The sequence below is a fragment of the Triturus cristatus genome, chromosome 6 (assembly GCF_964204655.1).
Source record: "Triturus cristatus chromosome 6, aTriCri1.1, whole genome shotgun sequence".
In the NCBI taxonomy this organism is placed as follows: domain Eukaryota; kingdom Metazoa; phylum Chordata; class Amphibia; order Caudata; family Salamandridae; genus Triturus; species Triturus cristatus.
Window position 1 is genome coordinate 1,461,926,275 of NC_140589.1, and position 17,656 is coordinate 1,461,943,930.

Sequence of the window (17,656 nt, forward strand, 5' to 3'; positions counted from 1 at the left end):
TTTTGAAGGTGCGGCCTGCCAGAGAAGTCAGTGATGTGATCATAATTCTTGTGGTCCTGGACGAGATATGCTGTGTTGTGTAGGATGCCTTTTGAGTGGGGCTAGTGTGGAGTCTGGAAGGCCATGGAGCTGCACATTCCACCCATGTTAATTTGATGTTACCAAGGCTTGAACAACAGTGCTAAAGTCCCGTTTTGGGTGGACTTTTTACACTTTCTTCAATAAAGAAAGCTGGTAGGAGGCCATCTTTGTTTTCTTGGCAGTGTGCTCCTTGTGGATGAGACTTATGAAACCAAATGACTTGCGTTTAGGTGAAAGTTGAGGTTTGAAGCCAACAAAATTCATATCGTTGAGCTAAGTTTGTACTAGTCCCTACTTGTTGTTCTAAGCAAATAACAGGAATTCTGTCTTGGGAGAGTTGAGCTTCAGGTAAGTACTGGACATGCAGGTCTACATCAGGTGCTTTGAGATGCTGGTTGTCTGAAGTGGGTGAGACTTTCAACTAAAGTGGTGTTAAGTTGTGGTGAATATTGATGCCATTATCACAGGGCTCCATGTAGAGATTGAAAATGATAGGTGGTGGAATGGAAGTCTGTGAATTCTGCAGGTGATGGGTATCTCTGAGACCTGGGGGTGCCCATGTGAATGAACTGGTGTCAGTTGGACAGGAAGGAGGGGAACCACTGAAGGACATTGTCCGTGAGCCCCATTAGAGACGGGTGTGGGTGAGGGTGGAATGGTTGATGGTGTTGAGGGCAGTTGTAAGGTCCGGCAGTATCGTAATTTGTGTGGTTTGTTTACTGCAGGCCAGTGGTAATTAATTCTACAAAATATACAGTCACTGTCCAAGCATGATTAAATGGCACTTTAAAATGCAATGCTGCTGAAATTGGTTTATAGTCATTACTGTCATCCTAGTGTATGCCACATCCGTTCCTATTTCTGTTAGTTTGACCGTAGTTGTGTTACAGTTGCGGTGGTTACCATAACTGGAGAATTTCAGAGATTTTTAGTTTTCAGAATTACGTTCAACTGTATTTTTTTGTCAAAAAATGTCACAGGATTAGTTGTGATAAACGTTCTGGTCTCCCTCCAATGACTTTGGGGTGTTGATTTTTTTTAGTCACCCACCCTGCATTTTATTTATTTTTATTTTCAACTCGGGTGTTTTGGTGTGAGAGTGGCAGGAATTCTCGAATTGACCATGTTGAATTATAGAATCTAAGTCCGATTTCTAGATGTTTTCTTGGCGACTAGTATGATTAGTAGAGTGTGCCCTCACCATCGCCTCCCAACTCCTATCCTCCCACGTGGGGCTGAGGTGTTCTCACCATACACCCCTCATACACCCCTATCAACCGACAGTGTTTTATTCCTTTTCAGATATTGATTGAAGCGCCAACTGACCGGGTTTTCAAAGCTTCTAACGGGCACTGCACCAAGCCCATTTCTGTATTGCGTGGTATGTTGTGTAGTCGGTGTTGTGTGTTTTAATCGTATGCACTGGGGGTAGGGCCTTGTAATGCAACTAAAGCAGACACCGGTATCCAGTCCTAAAAAGTCCGTACCCTAGAACAAGTTCTACCTAAACGCCAAGTATGGAGTAAAGCTGTTAATTTCCTGTATGGAAACGCATAATGGTGTTAAGTATATCTGTTTGGGGTAAAAATGTAACGAGTTTTAGAGCCGACCTGTGCCTACACTTCAAAATCTACACAAAATTTGGCAGGAAAAAAATCACTAGTGGTCAAAAGTAAACTTTGGAAAATGTGGACGTTCGTTGAGCATAGAGTTGTGTTCTTGCCTTCTGTGTTTTTCCCTACCGCCTCTTGCTTGCTGTGTGTGATACTGTGTCCTGCTATTTTTGTAACGTTCTATTTTGTAACATTTCTCTCATGTAACGTAACTGGTTCTACTGTACAGCGCTCTGACACCTTCGGGTAAAGTCCGCGCTTTATAAAAATACATTAAATAAATAAATAGCGCTATAATGCATCCATACAAAAATGCTTTTCGTATCCAAGCTCTGAAGTTTAACACACACTTTCTCGCCAAGAGCGTTTATATATAAAATTGATTCATGGGGGCGTTTGGCGTTTTTTCTTGCTAGAAGGAAATTAAGGCTACTCTTGACAAATGTCATACTGACAGCGTTCGGTTCTGTTTCTCATTTAACTTGGACTTCTCTCAGCCTTTTGCGAGATTTGGATGCTTACGCTTTTTTTTCCTTAAGCTCGTCCTATTCGTGTTTTGTCGCGTTCACGGAGGTTTGTTGCTTTAGCGTGCTGCAGGTTTCTTAGCTGTCTTGTTGACGTTGTTCGACGTCCGCGGCGTTTCCCTTTCGGCGGCCTACGTGTTTTGCAGGAACTGTGATGGCAATGGTGTGGGTGGCGGTGCACGCGCAGCGCGCAGTCGAAAACCCAGCCTCTGCCTGACGTTAATAAACAGCAAGAGCTCGCCGCGTGCCCCGTGGGCCTCAAATAGTTCAGTATGCAACAAGGGAGTGCAGGCCCGGCACGAGGATGGAAACAGTAGTATCGGGTTACAGTTTGAAAATATCGCTGGAACACGTTGGCCGCTGCCACACTATTAACTGGCTGCGTAATTACGCTGCTTATTTGTGAGAGACGATTTTTGTCTGACTTGCCCAATTAACGTGGGTGTTGCTGCAGGGACCTGGGCACTTGTGTGCGCAGCGTTTGACCGGAGTTAAAACTCCTGCGTCTAATGCTTGTTTTCAATCGCGTAAGTACATGTATTTTTAACTTATCTCTTAAACATGCTTCCAAGACTGTTGTCGACCTGTTTGGATGTCTGTACCTTGTGCAATAAGGGCTTCTGTTCACCAAAATACCAGGGGAAGAGGAAGTGACATCATATAACCTTTGACCTCTCAACCTCACTGGGGTGGGTACCAAACTTAGTGCTTTACAACATACCTCTTATTTGCGGACCAAGGGCTAGAATAAGCTAAGCGGGGAAAATACAGAAAGTAAACAAGGATCTTAGAACGGGTGCAAAAAAACACCCGAGGAAATGGTACCATTGCACTGTATAATATAGGTTTTACCATGAATGAGTTGTTTTTCCATGCGGTTGGAATTAATGTCTATATGACTGGTTCTAACGCACAACTTTATTTGCAGTCTCCTCCTCATCGTATTTGGATATTGCGCATGCAAATAAACATGGGGAACGACATTTGTGTGGTTCCAGATTTGAGGCACAATTTTAAATCTGAGGTAGAAATAGTACAGTTAGCTTTATTCTCCCCCCTCCCACCACCATATCTTTATGCTGGGTTTTACATAAAAAAAACACCTAATCGTGTTTCAGTGACGCAGTCGTTGGCAAAAACCACTAATGTTTTCATTTGGAAGGTAAACATAAATCTGAATTTTCCAAGACAGAATAATTTCAAATGTATTTTTAAATTATCTAAATGGTCTCTAAGTTATTACTAAACAGAAGCAGAACTGGCATGTTTTAAAAAAAAAATACGGTGTACTCTCCAAAAATCTTAATCAAGTATTATCCCCGGGCCTTTCTATATTCTCAAAACATAAACAAGAGTCCACTATATTTATCTGCGAAAGGTGCAACCTTTGTTCCAGAGATGTAGCAAGGCCATTGGTGGGAGTATCAAATGACCAACTGACAAGGCACGGTTAGCAGTTGATGAATGACATCTATGGAATAGTGATTGTTTTTCGAGATTCTAGAATGGACGTGTAAGTAGAACTGGTGCAATTTCACAACCTACATATTCAACAAGGAACTTTTCCCTATGTGCAGTAACATAGAGGTAGCTCAGCCATCTGACGCTTTTGGGATGTTTAGTGCCGATATAGTTTTTATTTCAAATTGCAAAAAATGCTGGTTTGCAGAGTTTAACAGATTTATTTTTACTGTATTTAGGAAAAATATTTCCCATGGTGCAGTTGACAGCTGTGTGTGTATGTGTGGGGGGGGGGGGGGGGTGTAAGTTGTGCAAGTGATTACTATACACAAGCTTGTACCTCATTTAGTAATTTAATGGCTCATGGAATGAATGCATTGTGTATAAACCACACATATTGATGATTTGCACCCATTCAACCCCCCCCCCCCCCCGGCTGTAATTGTATAGGGTTTGGCAAAAAACACCACCAAAAGACCACTTCATGCTTCCTGCCACATTTTTGTTTCCTTACATGCCAACATTCACTATGCACAATTTTACAACTGTATTAATTAGTGCTGTTCATTGCACGTTTCACACATCTCATGCTAGCTACATGCGGATCTACAACCCTTGCGAACACCCAGAGAGTTACTTCTGCATGAATGCTACCCACCTTGGATTACATGCCACTCATCTTTGCGCTCTGTCTTTCGCACTTCATATTCTATTTGGGAATTGCATGTATGTAATGTACACGTGTTGGGTACGTTACAAAAGTAAGTATATCTTACTTTACTCTCCTTTGTGAATTAGATCCACTTTACTCATGCGCATTACTGGTTGGTAAAGCCCACTGGCTGCAGAGCAACCCTTTTACTACAGGCCCCAATTTTTTTCTTCTACCCTGGAATCGCTGTTCCCCCCCCCCCCCCCCCCCCCCCCCCCCCCCAACCGTGGAAAAAGAAAGCTAGGAAACTTCCTGGAGTCTGCTACGACTTTTAACTGGCTTCACTGAACGTCAGCCTGCAGAGGCTGTAAATCCGGGCCTCCTGAAGCGAACCTCCAAGGCCTGCATTCAGCCCATAGAGACTCTTTATGTGCCCGGGCTAAGAATCTTCAACCGAAGGTACATAAAAACAAAATGCCAGTACACCATGTTCTTTCAAATGTAAGACATAAAAGATGTTCGTGGAACTGAAAGCACCAGAAAGAACGCTTTCAGGGCTGAAAAGACGATCAACTTTTAGCAATCTAAATTGTAAATTAATTTCTTTCAAAAAGTGACTGGCCGGTAAGTTGGAAGTCTCCATTTATCTAGAAATTTGAACGGATTGTGCAGACATATCCTCTCCTCTCTCCACGGCTGCTTGATTGTAATTGAGTGAAGCATTAAATCGTTGGGTGAAAGGGGCGCAGCACAGACCCTGACACTTTAGTTTGTGTGGAAAAAGTCTGCTTTATTGAAACGGGTGCGCATCACAAAGAATTTCCTAGGCATGCCACCATACAAGACCAAAACCTCACTATACAATTTTGTCACCTACTATTCCTACTCCCACCCCATAGGTCCTGCCCCCCACATAATGTACCCAGCAAGTACCTACATCATGACCTACTGCACTCCTGCGATGGTACCACTTTAAACTCCCCTCCCGTTTAACAGTGAATCTATTAACGTCTACTAAATAGAACTTCCTATTGTGTAATCTCGATCAGGATTTGGTAGCCATGGTTGTCCTTCTTGATGTGTCAGCGGCCTTCAATAGTCTCCCACTCCATTCTCTTGGACAGATTATGGGACATGGATATCCAAGACCCAGTTTGGGCCTGGTTCAAGTCCTACCTGGAGGCCAAGTCACAAGGGTCTTTCTCATCCCTTTTACATCTTCAGCCAAACCAATTGATTGCGGATTTCCTCAGGGCTCTGCCCTTAGTCTACTTTTTAATATCTACTTGGCCCCTTTGACTAATCTAGTGGAGGCATGGGGCACAAGGGTCATCTCTTATGCACACGATACACAGTTGATGCTCGCATTCCAGGAGAAGGAGGTGGGTGCATTGACTGCCTTCAAGGGATGGCTGATTGTTGTCGGCCAACGGACGAATGTGAGCTGCCTCAAACTGAACTCTGACAAAACAGAGGTACTCTTTTTTGGCACTGACAGTCACCCAGATGCCTACAGCTGGTGGCCTTCTGAGCTAAGCTCCCCTCCTACCCGTGCATCGGTGGTAAGAAATCTTGGAGTCAAATTTGACTCCAGCCTGTCCTTTGAACCGAGGGTTAGAGCTGTGTCTGCAGGTGGTTTCCTTACTATGAAATCGGTCAGGAAGATGACTCAGTTGATCGCTAAGGAAAGCTGTAAATCAGTCATTCACGCTCTGATAACATCTACACTGGATTACGCCAATAGCCTATCCTTAGGTCTACCATCCTATCTGCTTCACCGCTTGCAGATTATTCAGACTGCTGCTGCTGCCCGGCTGATTCTGAAGATTCCATCTTGCTCCGCTGATACGGCCCCCCTTGCGAAGTCTTCATTGGCTGCCCCTTGTTAGCTGCATCAAATTTAAAACTCCAACATTTGCCTACAGAGCTTGTGAGCAAAATGGCCCTGCTATCTAAGAAAAAGATCGCATCCCTACCATCTGGAGAAAGTACTTCACTCCAATAGGCAAAAACTTCTACAAGAAGAGTTGGCGGTTCTTTTTCTTTTTATCTGGAAAACTCTAGAACTCTTTGCCTTCAACCCTCTGCTTCGCGCCCTCCCAATCACTCTTCTGTAAACTTCTGAAGACCTATCTATTTGATATTTAGGTCCCTACACTGGTTCTTGATTCAATCGCCTAGTTATACCTTAAAGCCGCTACTGCCGGGACGCCTCTTCGAATGCAGCCATGCACTTTGCAAATCCATATTGTACTGTATTGTAACTTTTAACTTCATGTCTCGTTCCTGTGTGAGCTTGATCACACCCTCCCTTTCAGCCTGGATCGCCTATGGCAACTACAATAACCTTACCTAAAGCCCTACAAACTTGTGGGCCAACTGCCACCAGAACAAGCATTTGCAACGCAATAGGTTTCACATTAGTAAATGTTTGAGCTTTTAGCATTGCAAATAATAATGCAACACCAATAGCTCTAATTTTTTAGTAATGTGAGGCCTATTGCCAACAGACAGCTACACAAAAATAACGATCAACACAAAAATCACTCTCGATAGAAAGCAACAAGCTCGAGACTCCAATGCCAACCAATGGAATTGCTTAAATTCAGGGTGACGGGGTGCCAGGTCGAACATTCGCAAAATGTTTCAGTTACTCATTCCAGCTCAACGCCAGGATACAGTATTGTTGCATAATAACAAAAAAATGAAGCATAATTTGTAAAACGTGAAAACTTGTGCCATGGTTGCAACAATAAAATTAAACGACAATTAAAGCAATTCATGAAGGAAACAGATAGGTTACAATTTGGTTGGAATCCATGAGGAAGTGCCAGGATCTGCACAATTCATACTCACTGTTCATACTAACTGGGGAGAGAGATCACTCCCAGAGGAGCCTATGGGCACTCTGTTTAAAGAACTTTTGAACACCTCAAGCTGAGATGTCTAGAGACTTACAGGTGGCGTCCGAATACGCCACATACTTTGACACATTTTATTTAATGGCACATATTATTAGACATTGATCGCTGGCAGATAATGGGATACATATTATCCCACAGAACACAGTCTGAAAGTCCTACTGTTTGGTACATAATCAGAATGGAATTATTTTGGGCACATATTTTCATAGGTATTATTCTCTAGAATATATTGTGATAGTTTTATCTGCCATGCTGAGAATGATCCTAATTGAGAATCATTGTTTGGAATATATTCTGAGGGGCAAGTACATTTATTGGGGCATCGTTCTTCGGCATGCTCTGAGGAACATTATTTTACATGGTACATACAAATTCTCCTGACACGTATTCTGGTGGTATAGTTTCACCTGTGCAGTACTTGGAATGTGACCGCACAGTAGCACAGAAGTTTCATTATTTTACCATAATACTTCAGTGCACTGCGCTACTCTTCATTTGACACTGCCAAAAAAGGACAAGCTGCAACTGTGCACAGGTGAAACTGTGCACAGGTGAATTTGTTATGTGTTCATCCAACAATCGGAGTGACATCAGCTGGCGCATTCAAAGGAGGGCAACTAGTAGCAACATGCATGGGGCCAAATGGGGAGATAGAACATTTTTTAATTGACTTCTGTGCACCCACCTCCCACAAACAGTGATACCCCATCCTCTCATGTACCCAACCATGCTGTCCACATAAAATGCACGCTCTGGGTCAAGCAAGGGGCTCCACTTTCAGCCATCTGCACTGGATATGCCAGTGAGAGAAAGTAGGCCCTTATTAGCTATACGAGCAGTTAAATAAAATGTCCTGTTGATTTTAATTATGTTTTGTCAAGTGAGACTCATTCATGAATTTGCCCAACACAGGGTCTTATTTCACATACATTAATTAATTGTGCCACACCTCATGTAAAGCGTTACAACAAACAAATGATGGACGGAATGCTCACAATGCAGACATTCTCCCCCAGTCAAGAGATCTGGGTTAAATCCATCGTTCTTTTGCCCACTACGCCACCCCAGTTCAGGCATGGCCATATGCAAATCAGTCTTGACCCTGTGCCTCATGGGAACAGTCCAGCCCGAACTGCCAAGCCATGTCTTCCCTGGACCGGAATCAAGCATCCTAGGACCGGTTTCTGGCTATCAGCCGTCATCAGCCAGGATAGCTTGACTCCAGTGGCATAGTGAGCACGGGTCCCACGTCTGGGAATACTCATCCCACTTAGGGCGAAAAGCGTTACAACAAACAAATGATGGACGGAATGCTGACAATGCAGACATTCTCCCCCAGTCAAGAGATCTGGGTTAAATCCATCGTTCTTTTGCCCACTACGCCACCCCAGTTCAGACATGGCCATATGCAAATCAGTCTTGACCCTGTGCCTCATGGGAACAGTCCAGCCCGAACTGCCAAGCCATGTCTTCCCTGGACCGGAATCAAGCATCCTAGGACCGGTTTCTGGCTATCAGCCGTCATCAGCCAGGATAGCTTGACTCCAGTGGCATAGTGAGCACGGGTCCCACGTCTGGGAATACCCATCCCACTTAGGGCGAAGGACCCCTTCATCTTTTATCCCACTTAAAGCACTGGTCTAAAGTATATTTGGACCTGAGTGCAGCCCCGATCTCCATTCTATTAGTGTGTATATTCAGCACCGAGGTCTGCATCCTGCTGTCCCTGTCCATGGACAGTCCCTGGTCTCTGCCGGTCTGGCAGTGCACCTAAAAAGAATACCCGGTCTCTGGCATGTCAGTCAGTATACACGGTGCCCTTTTATGTATTTCATCGGTGCATGTGGATACATGCTGGTAGGGATCCGATACAGGCGCTCTCCAGTTCAAGTATACTGCCCCCAGGCCTCTTGAACGTGAGTGCGGCTTGCACCCGGCAGTGGAGCTGCGCTGCTGTTTTTCTGTGTCGCCAGATGTCGTGGTTCACATATTAACTGTTTGTTTACCTACAGCCAGGGGGCTGAGGCAGCACAGCGGAGGTGCTACGCGCAGCCAGAAGCTGGCACGCCAGAGCTTTCTGGGAAAGGGATAATGCGGTTATAAATATGACGCACAAGCTAGTGACAATGTGAAGAGGTGGGGGCACATCTGTGGGAGGAGGGCACACATGCAAGGAACCACGCAGAGGGCAATCATCAAACCTCACCTGCTGCATTATTCATGTATCCCAAGTGCGGGGCAGAACTAACCAAAACGAGCACGGAATTGAAACCAGTGGCGCGCACCACAGAGGAGCGGGGGCGGGAATCAAAACCAGTGGTGCGCGCGAACCACAGAGGAGCGGGGGCGAGGGAGCGCGGCAGCGAGAACGCGTGCTGCTGCGCGTAATAGACACCGATGAATGGGCGGAGCAAAGGCGGGACATGCGCCCGCCTTTGCCCAATTGCGTGCCTTATTTAAAAAAAAAAAACACGCTAAAGCCAATTGCAGTCGGCGAAAGCAAAATCACACGCACGAGCGTGTGGTCAGCTTTCAGATCCCCGTACATGAGGTCTCGCGCTGCGCACTGCAACGCTAGGCGCAAGACCTAAAATGGCACTAGCTTGACTTTTTCTGCACCCTGCAGCTAGACCAGCTCACCCTTGTACACTCAGTCACCCCTTCACTTCCAAGAAATAAAATTACATCCCATACCATGAAAGATGTACCCCATCTCCTATAAAAAAAAAAAATTTAAAACTCCACCGGGTCATAACGAAGATCAGAATGTTCTACTCGACCTAGTCCTTCGTCCTTGCAATAATGCCACTTTTCCCTGTTGATTTTCCTCCTTGTCTTGTCCATCACTGCCGGCTTACTAGCACCATTCCAATTCTCCTGGGAATGAACTCAGTCTATGCCACAAAAGACCCTGACCACTCTACTTTTATCTCCCTCAGGTCCTTCTTCATAGCTCGAAGCAACAACAGACCTTTCTCCACAACCATATAATTTTCGCCCAAATGTATTAACAAAATGTCAGGACAATCCTTCTTTTACAACAACTTATTCAAAGTAGGCATAAGCTCTCTCCACCGCATACCCCCTTTAGCATGCCAAGCCACAGAAAGAGCATTTAAATAAAACCCCAGGTTACATCCCCCAAGAACTCTTCCCACCTTCCCTGTCAGCCCATTTCATGAACGAATGTCCAACGATCCAAACCGACAAGCTGGGCCCAAAACCAATCCGGAAAATAAAAACAGGAGTAAAGGAAGAGTGGGAGCCGTAATCTGTGGCATAGCCTAGCAAGGGCTTTCCTAAGAATTGTCAACAGCTGCTATGCAGTCACCGGATCACAGTGGACATGCCTGAAAACTTCCCCGTGAGTGCCACTCGTCACCCACACAGTTTCTTACCCCATGCTACTGGGCAAAAACCTCTAATGGATGCACTGGCAGGAGGATTGTCGTTCCCATCGACCTCTGGTCCATAGTCGGACTGCGTGAGCAGATTCCTACCCCCCCTCGGCTATAATGTCATGTTTTTAATGTGTTTTGGTGTGAATGAGGTAGAGTGAATGAAGTATGATAGATCATAGTATGGATGAGATATTTTATTAAACGTGGAGTTTTGGATGTCCTGTCATGAATTTATCTTTATGAGAAATACTCTCAAGTATATTTTTCTGAAAACTGAATTTGTAAATTTATACTATTGTGATATGAACAATGACAGTGTACTTTTGCTTTTTAAAATATAAACACTAAATGTTATATAAAATGAAGTAGCTTCTTTAACAATTATTGATTTTTCAGAATGTCTGATTCATGAGTCTACATTATTGAATTAAATATTGAGTTATACCTATATGAAACGTGTGGAGTAGGCAAAATCAGTACTGCCTTCTCCCAATCATTTTTTTCAGAGGCCCGCTTTTGTGTAGTATATTGTCCACACCTTGCACATGTTTCACCTTAAACAAAATATCATGCTGTAAGCACGTTGGCACAAAAACCCGCAGTAACTTTAGCACCTGCCTGTCCTGTGCCGACTGTCTGTTTACCACTTGCACTACTGCCATATTGTCAATGCAAAACAGAACCTTCCTGCGCTTCACCAAATCTCCCCAGAGTGACCGCTACCATCAAAGGAAACAACTCGAGGACCGCAATGCTGCATTCCCCGTGCTTCCAACTTTCAAGCCATTCCTCCATGCACCAGCATCCCTGCCTGTACAATCCAAAGCCTATTCCCCCTGCCCCATCTGAAAAGATCTGGATTTCCCACTCAGAGTACCCATGGGGTTGCCATTGAACGGATCCAAAAAGAAGCTCCACATTTGCACATCCTCTTGCGTGTCTGCTGACAGGCGCACACGATGGTGCGGCAAAGATAGCCCACAGAGTACCAAACCAAGTCTCCTGCAGAAGTTTGTACCACCATACGTGCAAAAATTTAGATGACCCAAAAGTACCTACACCTCCCTGACCGTGACTTTAGCCTTGCAAGCATTATGTCCAACAGCACCTGCATCACCAAATTTTTGCCCGGTGACAAACGAGCATCAATGACCCCAGGGTCCAGCTCAATTCCCAAGAATGAAGGTGTTTTCTGTGGTCACACTGATTTTGCAGTTGCCAATGGAACCCCAAACATCCTCTATGAGCTTTTGAAAACCTACCAGCAAACGCTGGCAGTCCACGGAGCCAGAGTTCGTTACAAAGAAGATATCCCCCAAATTGTGGGTCACCCACACGTGTCCAGTGCATCACCTAAATAACCATTGCAGAAAGGAGCGAAACCACTCAAAGTGCATGAGATAGAACATCCCATTGGGAGTGCTTTGTCCATATACCATTGCCCCCCAAATTGAATACCCGGTAACTGAAAATCCTCTGAGTGTGCCGGTAGCAAGCAGAAAGCCAATTTTACATCACATTTTGCCATTTGTGTGCCTGCTCCTCCAGTGCCATAGCTATGTCCACTGATGAATAGGACACTGAAGTCAACTCCTCATTAATAGTCATTTACTGATTGCCCTTATGGCCAAGACAATTGCTTGATCAACAGGAACTGACCATGTTCCTTCTGGTGAACCACCCCTATCGGGGACACAATCAGATTTTCCATAAGCCATTCGTCAAAAGGATCAGCCATCCTACACTCCCACACCTCTTTCTGCAATTCTTCCTGCTTACTCTGTGGGTGTTCCCTGACTGATTTCAGATTGTCTGCCCACCGCCGCACTCTAGGACTCTCATACTCCAAATGAAATCCCTGCTTGAACCCTTCCTGCAGTATTGCTTGATCCTCCCTGTTGGGGTAGGACCAAAGCCAGAATGTCAGTCTGTCCAATTCATCCAGCATACAAGGAATTGTCTGCTGTGGCGTGGGTCACTTCTGACCTCCCCGGGGTCTACTACCACTGGCTGGTGGGTCACACTGGCTGTCCCCGCTGTTGGCCCTGGCGGTACTGTAACCGTGCATGAGTCCGTGCTTACCCAGCACTTGGAACACTTGTGTCTAAACTTGCAGTATTCTGTCATGCACAACCCTTTATTGAAGCCCTAACAGGCTCCTAGTGTTCTGCCCTGGCTTTTAGCTGACACCCACCTCACCCTGGGCGGGGGGATTGAAAGGGCCATTAGATTATTGGAAAACCGCTGGCTGTAAAAATTGGCTTCCCAATTTTCACCAGACTCATCGTATGCTGACATAGGTCGGAATCTATTTCCCCCCCATTTTGCTTCCAGATCAAGGTCACACGAGCAACAAGTTCATCGTCGTACTGTGCCCACGCAATGCCCCAAATGAAATTTGCGCTGTACATATGAAGACCATTTACTTGAACAGCCACACTCCACTCAGGGTATTTCTCGCAGTATGCGCTGGCATAAATTAAAAAAGCAGCTGTCCAGTTTTCTGTGGTTATTGGCACCCGTGGACGTTTAAACAATTCCTATTCCTTCTACTTAGATCCCTCCTTGGCCCTCAATTCTCTAACAAACTTAAATATTTCCACATGCTCCCCCTTCCAAATCTTTTCTTCAGTCAACAAGAAAAGATGTGCCTCCAATGATTTGGTCACCCCCATGTAGGGGAGTTTCTTTATTTGTAACTCTTCACTTTCCTTGGTATCTGTCCGGTCTGACTTTACTTTATCCCCATCTTTGTCCTAGTCATCAGTACTTTTGGCCTTGACCTGCTCGCCCGACTGTTCAGCTGCTGCCTTCCCTGTGGGTGTCCCACCATCCGCACAATCATCCTTTTTTTTTTTTTGCTGCAGCCATCTGTGTCATGTGGCCCCTTGTCATCCATGCCCACCGCAGTGTCCCTCATGTAATTACCATTCTGCAACCTTGTTTTGTCCTGCACCCATCCCCATTGACACCTTTACTGGGGCTGTTACTCTTACCTGGCCTTAAGGTTGGTGACCGCTCCAAAGCCTGCAGCCTTGCCAATGAATGCTTCCTTTCTGCCAACCGGGTGTCAGTGGATTTTGCCGGTGCCTCTCTCGTGTCCTGAAAAATGCTACTGAAACACTGATAAAAGTGACCCCCGCCCTGTCTGGTTGCCCCTGGCTTTGCTGCCACCACCTTTGTTCCATGGCACTCTGACATCACTGTCCTCAATCTTGCCCTCCTCAAGGCTGTCCTCCTCATAATCCAGGTCTATGTACTCCTTCAATTTATCTTCTTCCTCACTGCGTTTTACACCAGCCACCCCATGTGGCATCTTGCACCGCACCGTGGGGACACCTTCTACCTTCCCCTGAGGGGCCATACCAAGCCCACCCAAGAACTCTGACGATACAGGCCGTTGCCACCCATATGGATTTAACCCAGATCTGTGACTGGGGTGAGTCTCTGAAAAGTTTCAGCGCTCCGTCCATCATCTCTTTGTTTTTGCTTTGTTCGCCCTAAGTTGGCCGGGTATGCCAGACGTGGGTCCCTTGCTCACTTTGCCACTGGATTCAAGCTAGCCTGGCTGATGAGGGGTGTTACCCCGAACACGGTCCAAGGATGCTTGTTTCCGGTTCAGGGAAGACCTGGCTTGGCAGTTCGGGCTGGACTGTTCCCATGAGGCACAGGGTCAAGACTGAGTTGCATATAGCTGGGTCTGAACTGAGGTGGCGAAGTGAGCTAAAGAGCGATGATGGATTCAACTGAAATCTGTGACTAGGGGGGAGTGTCTGAAAAGTTTCAGCGCTCCGTCCGTCTCTTTGTGTTTGCTTTGTTCACCCATATGTCCCCCCACTCGACGAAGCTCTGCGCATGTTCGCCATTCGCCCTGACAAGGCCTTACCGGAACCTTTTTTTTTTTTTTAAGTTTTATATAGCGCGAACTTGACCCGAAGGTATCGGATATCAGAGCGCTTTACATGAGCACCACCTTCGTTACAGACGGATACATTAATTTTTGTTAGACATGGGGAGATTAAGTGATTTGCCCAGAATCGCAGGATGTTGCGCGTCCATGTCGAGACTCGAACCCAGTTCCCCAGCTTCGAGGTCGACCGCTCTAGACGTAATTCTACATCCTCACCTTTCTATGTGTGTCAGTTAAGGCCGGCTCCCACGATGCCATCCGGCCGTCCGTCCTGCGCCATGCCTTCTATTCATCTCTGGGTAGATGAGCCGCACCATGCTTTCCCGGGTCCGCTGCCTATCGTGGACGATAAACCTGTAAAAAAGAGGATCGATCCAGTGTGTGGAACCCCTACAACCTGACCCTTACCAGTGACATTCTCATCACCCGGGCGCCGGGATGCAAATTTCTCTCATCCCTGGAAACCCCCTGTGTGCTCTATTTCCTGCGCAGCCCCCCCCCCCCCCAAGAGTACACCTCTTGGGGCCTGCTCCTAAGCGTCTTGCCTTCCTCTTTCTGACCCGCATCTGTGCTCCAACATGCCAGCCACTAATGACGATGCTGGACCCCTCTACACCGCAGAAGAAACAGCTGGGGGCAATGGAGTCTGTTGCCCTGCGTGATTTCCTCCCCCCCCCCCTCCCCCCCCTTCCTCCTGGGGGTCCTGCCCTCCCCAGGGTAACCCATCTGGCCCCTTCGCCTTTATGCTTTGTGGAACCCTCTCCCACCAGTCCCACCTTCCCAGCAACACCCGGAGTCTGTTCCCAGCCCCGCCGGCCCCTCTGACTGGATCTGCAGCCAGCCCCATGCCCTCCAATATTGAAGGGCCTGCCAAGCCAGCTCTTTGGCCGAACGCCTCGTCCCCCTCAAGATATTTTCATCCGGATTACCAACACCAGTGCCTACTTGGCCCCCACCTGTCAGGCCTCCAAAATCCGCCTAAGTGTGTACAAGCTGCCCACCCTCTATTTCTGACCGGGCTGTTTCAGGCCTACCTTGAGGAGGGATGCAAGCCCCTCCCCCTCCTTGCCGCACCCTCCAATGTGTCGATCAGGGCTCGGTTTTCCACCCGTCCCCCAGTGTCATGAAGACCTCCCCATATCAACGGGCCCTCAAGGGGAAGTCACCCACTTTTTCCTTCCTTTAATTCCCATGCTGAAAGATCCAGTTTTTCAAAGTAGTTGATAGTGAGAGAGATCTCCAAAAAGAGAATGTTGGCTAGTTTAGCATGTGCCAGACTCTTCAATGGCTTCCTTTTGCACCCAAAAAAGTTTTCAGACTTGCGTGCATTATAACTTGCTTTTTTAAATTTAATAAGGTGTTTTGTTATAGTACTTTATTGCAGTTTTGTCATTTTGTAGCACTTTAAATATCAGTGATACTCTATGGGTTGGTTTTGAAACTTTGAAAGGCTTAGTCAACTTTAGATGAATTTGAACCAGTGACCTGAAAGGTCGCACATTCTTCACAGTGTGTCCTTAACTCATAGAACAATCTTGCAGATTAAAGCAGATGGTACAAGGTGAAGCGCAGGGAGGCTGGCTCTGGCCCAGGACTTTTAAGACCAGCTACTAAAGCCATCATTCAGTGATAATTAAGGCAGCATTATAAATGGGCTCTTAATCCTCAAAGGGCTGGTAGCCGGAGATATCAGGTCCTTCCAAATTACGAGTCTGTTGTAACTTTGCAAGATCTGGTCTTTCTCCAAGAAAAACTGCCTGCTAAGAGCATGTGAAGTCTCCAGGGAAATACCTGACAAAATGTAGGAATAACCAGGGAAATCCCATTCAGAATTACAGATTTCCTTAGTAATTTCTCATTTCTAAGTAGCTCAATTCTTTCTTGACTTGAGCGAATGACATTGACTCCCCTTTGAGAAGAGCATCAAATTCAAGTTGGCATCCAAGGCCCCTCGCCTAGAACAAAGAAACTACAGCTGCTCTCCTTAATTCCTTCTCGCAGTGGCCTTTTTATATTGAGCTCTCTGCCGGAAGAATGGAGATGCATCAAAGGCTCTGTCCCGGAAAAAACAAAAACTCTGGCATGTTTGTATAATATTTCTCCTAGTATCACTACTCTTTAAATTTTCGCCTATTTTCCCCCATTCCCAGTAGCCTTCCTTCCACACCCCTCCTCATTCATCCTCCGAAATGTCATCCCTTCTCCTCAACCCTTGCACATCCTGTCCACTTTTAGGACCTTCCTCCTCCTCTGTGTCCTTTAATCGACCCCTTGTGACCTACTGGCCAACCTACCTTTATCCCTCACCACCATCTCTCTCCATCCTGCCTCCTTTATCTCCCCCCCACCCCCCTTTCTAGCCTTCTGTTTCTGCCACCACCCAGCTATCTGCAACTCCAGTGTCTTCCATACTTTTTAGTTTTTGTTTCAGGTCTCTGGCTGTTTCAGGCTTCCATCTCTACACCTGTTCCCTCTAAAGCGCACTAACACCAGTATGGTAGACCTTTGCTTTATAAATGTGTAAAATAAATCAGTAGATGGCTGAAGGGGTTGACTTCCATTCTCTGTACAAAGTTCATGACTAATGTATTGACTGCGCAAGACCTAAATCACTGTTTTTGGATGAAAGCAGACTCTTACTTCGTCCCCCTCTTTTATGCTATCATTAAGGAGTTGTTACCTCCACTGCCTCTGAAGTGCATTTCAGAGTAACAGAATACAGTCGAAGTTGAGTTCCCCTGTGCTGTTTAAAAAGTTGATATATTGGGAAAAATAGTCACTTTCAGTTTCGATACATGATTTGCTTCACCTGTTCTCCTGGTTTAAAAACTCTTTATGTGAGTTTGTTTTCCTTGAAATTTGGCTGAGATGGGGAGGAAGGAGAATCTTTTTTCATCTTATGTAAGATGTCATATTTCAAGGTCCGCCTATTCGAGAATATTTCAGACACAAACTAGAAGAAATCGTATCACATGTAAACACCAAAACAAGTGAAATAGTTTTAGTGAAGGGCGCAGTCAGCTCTAGGTGAATACAGTGGACGTATTAGAAATGATTTAAATTGATATATTTCAAAAATTGGCCATGGTT

The 17,656-nt window shown here is 45.8% G+C and overlaps 1 protein-coding gene across 1 annotated transcript in view; it reads left to right on the forward strand.

Annotated features, from left to right (window-relative positions):
* The window catches only part of SERTAD2 (SERTA domain containing 2), a 155,708-nt gene that overhangs the window by 76,796 nt on the left and 61,256 nt on the right, over positions 1-17,656 (forward strand). The gene's annotated exons all lie outside the window — the stretch shown is intronic.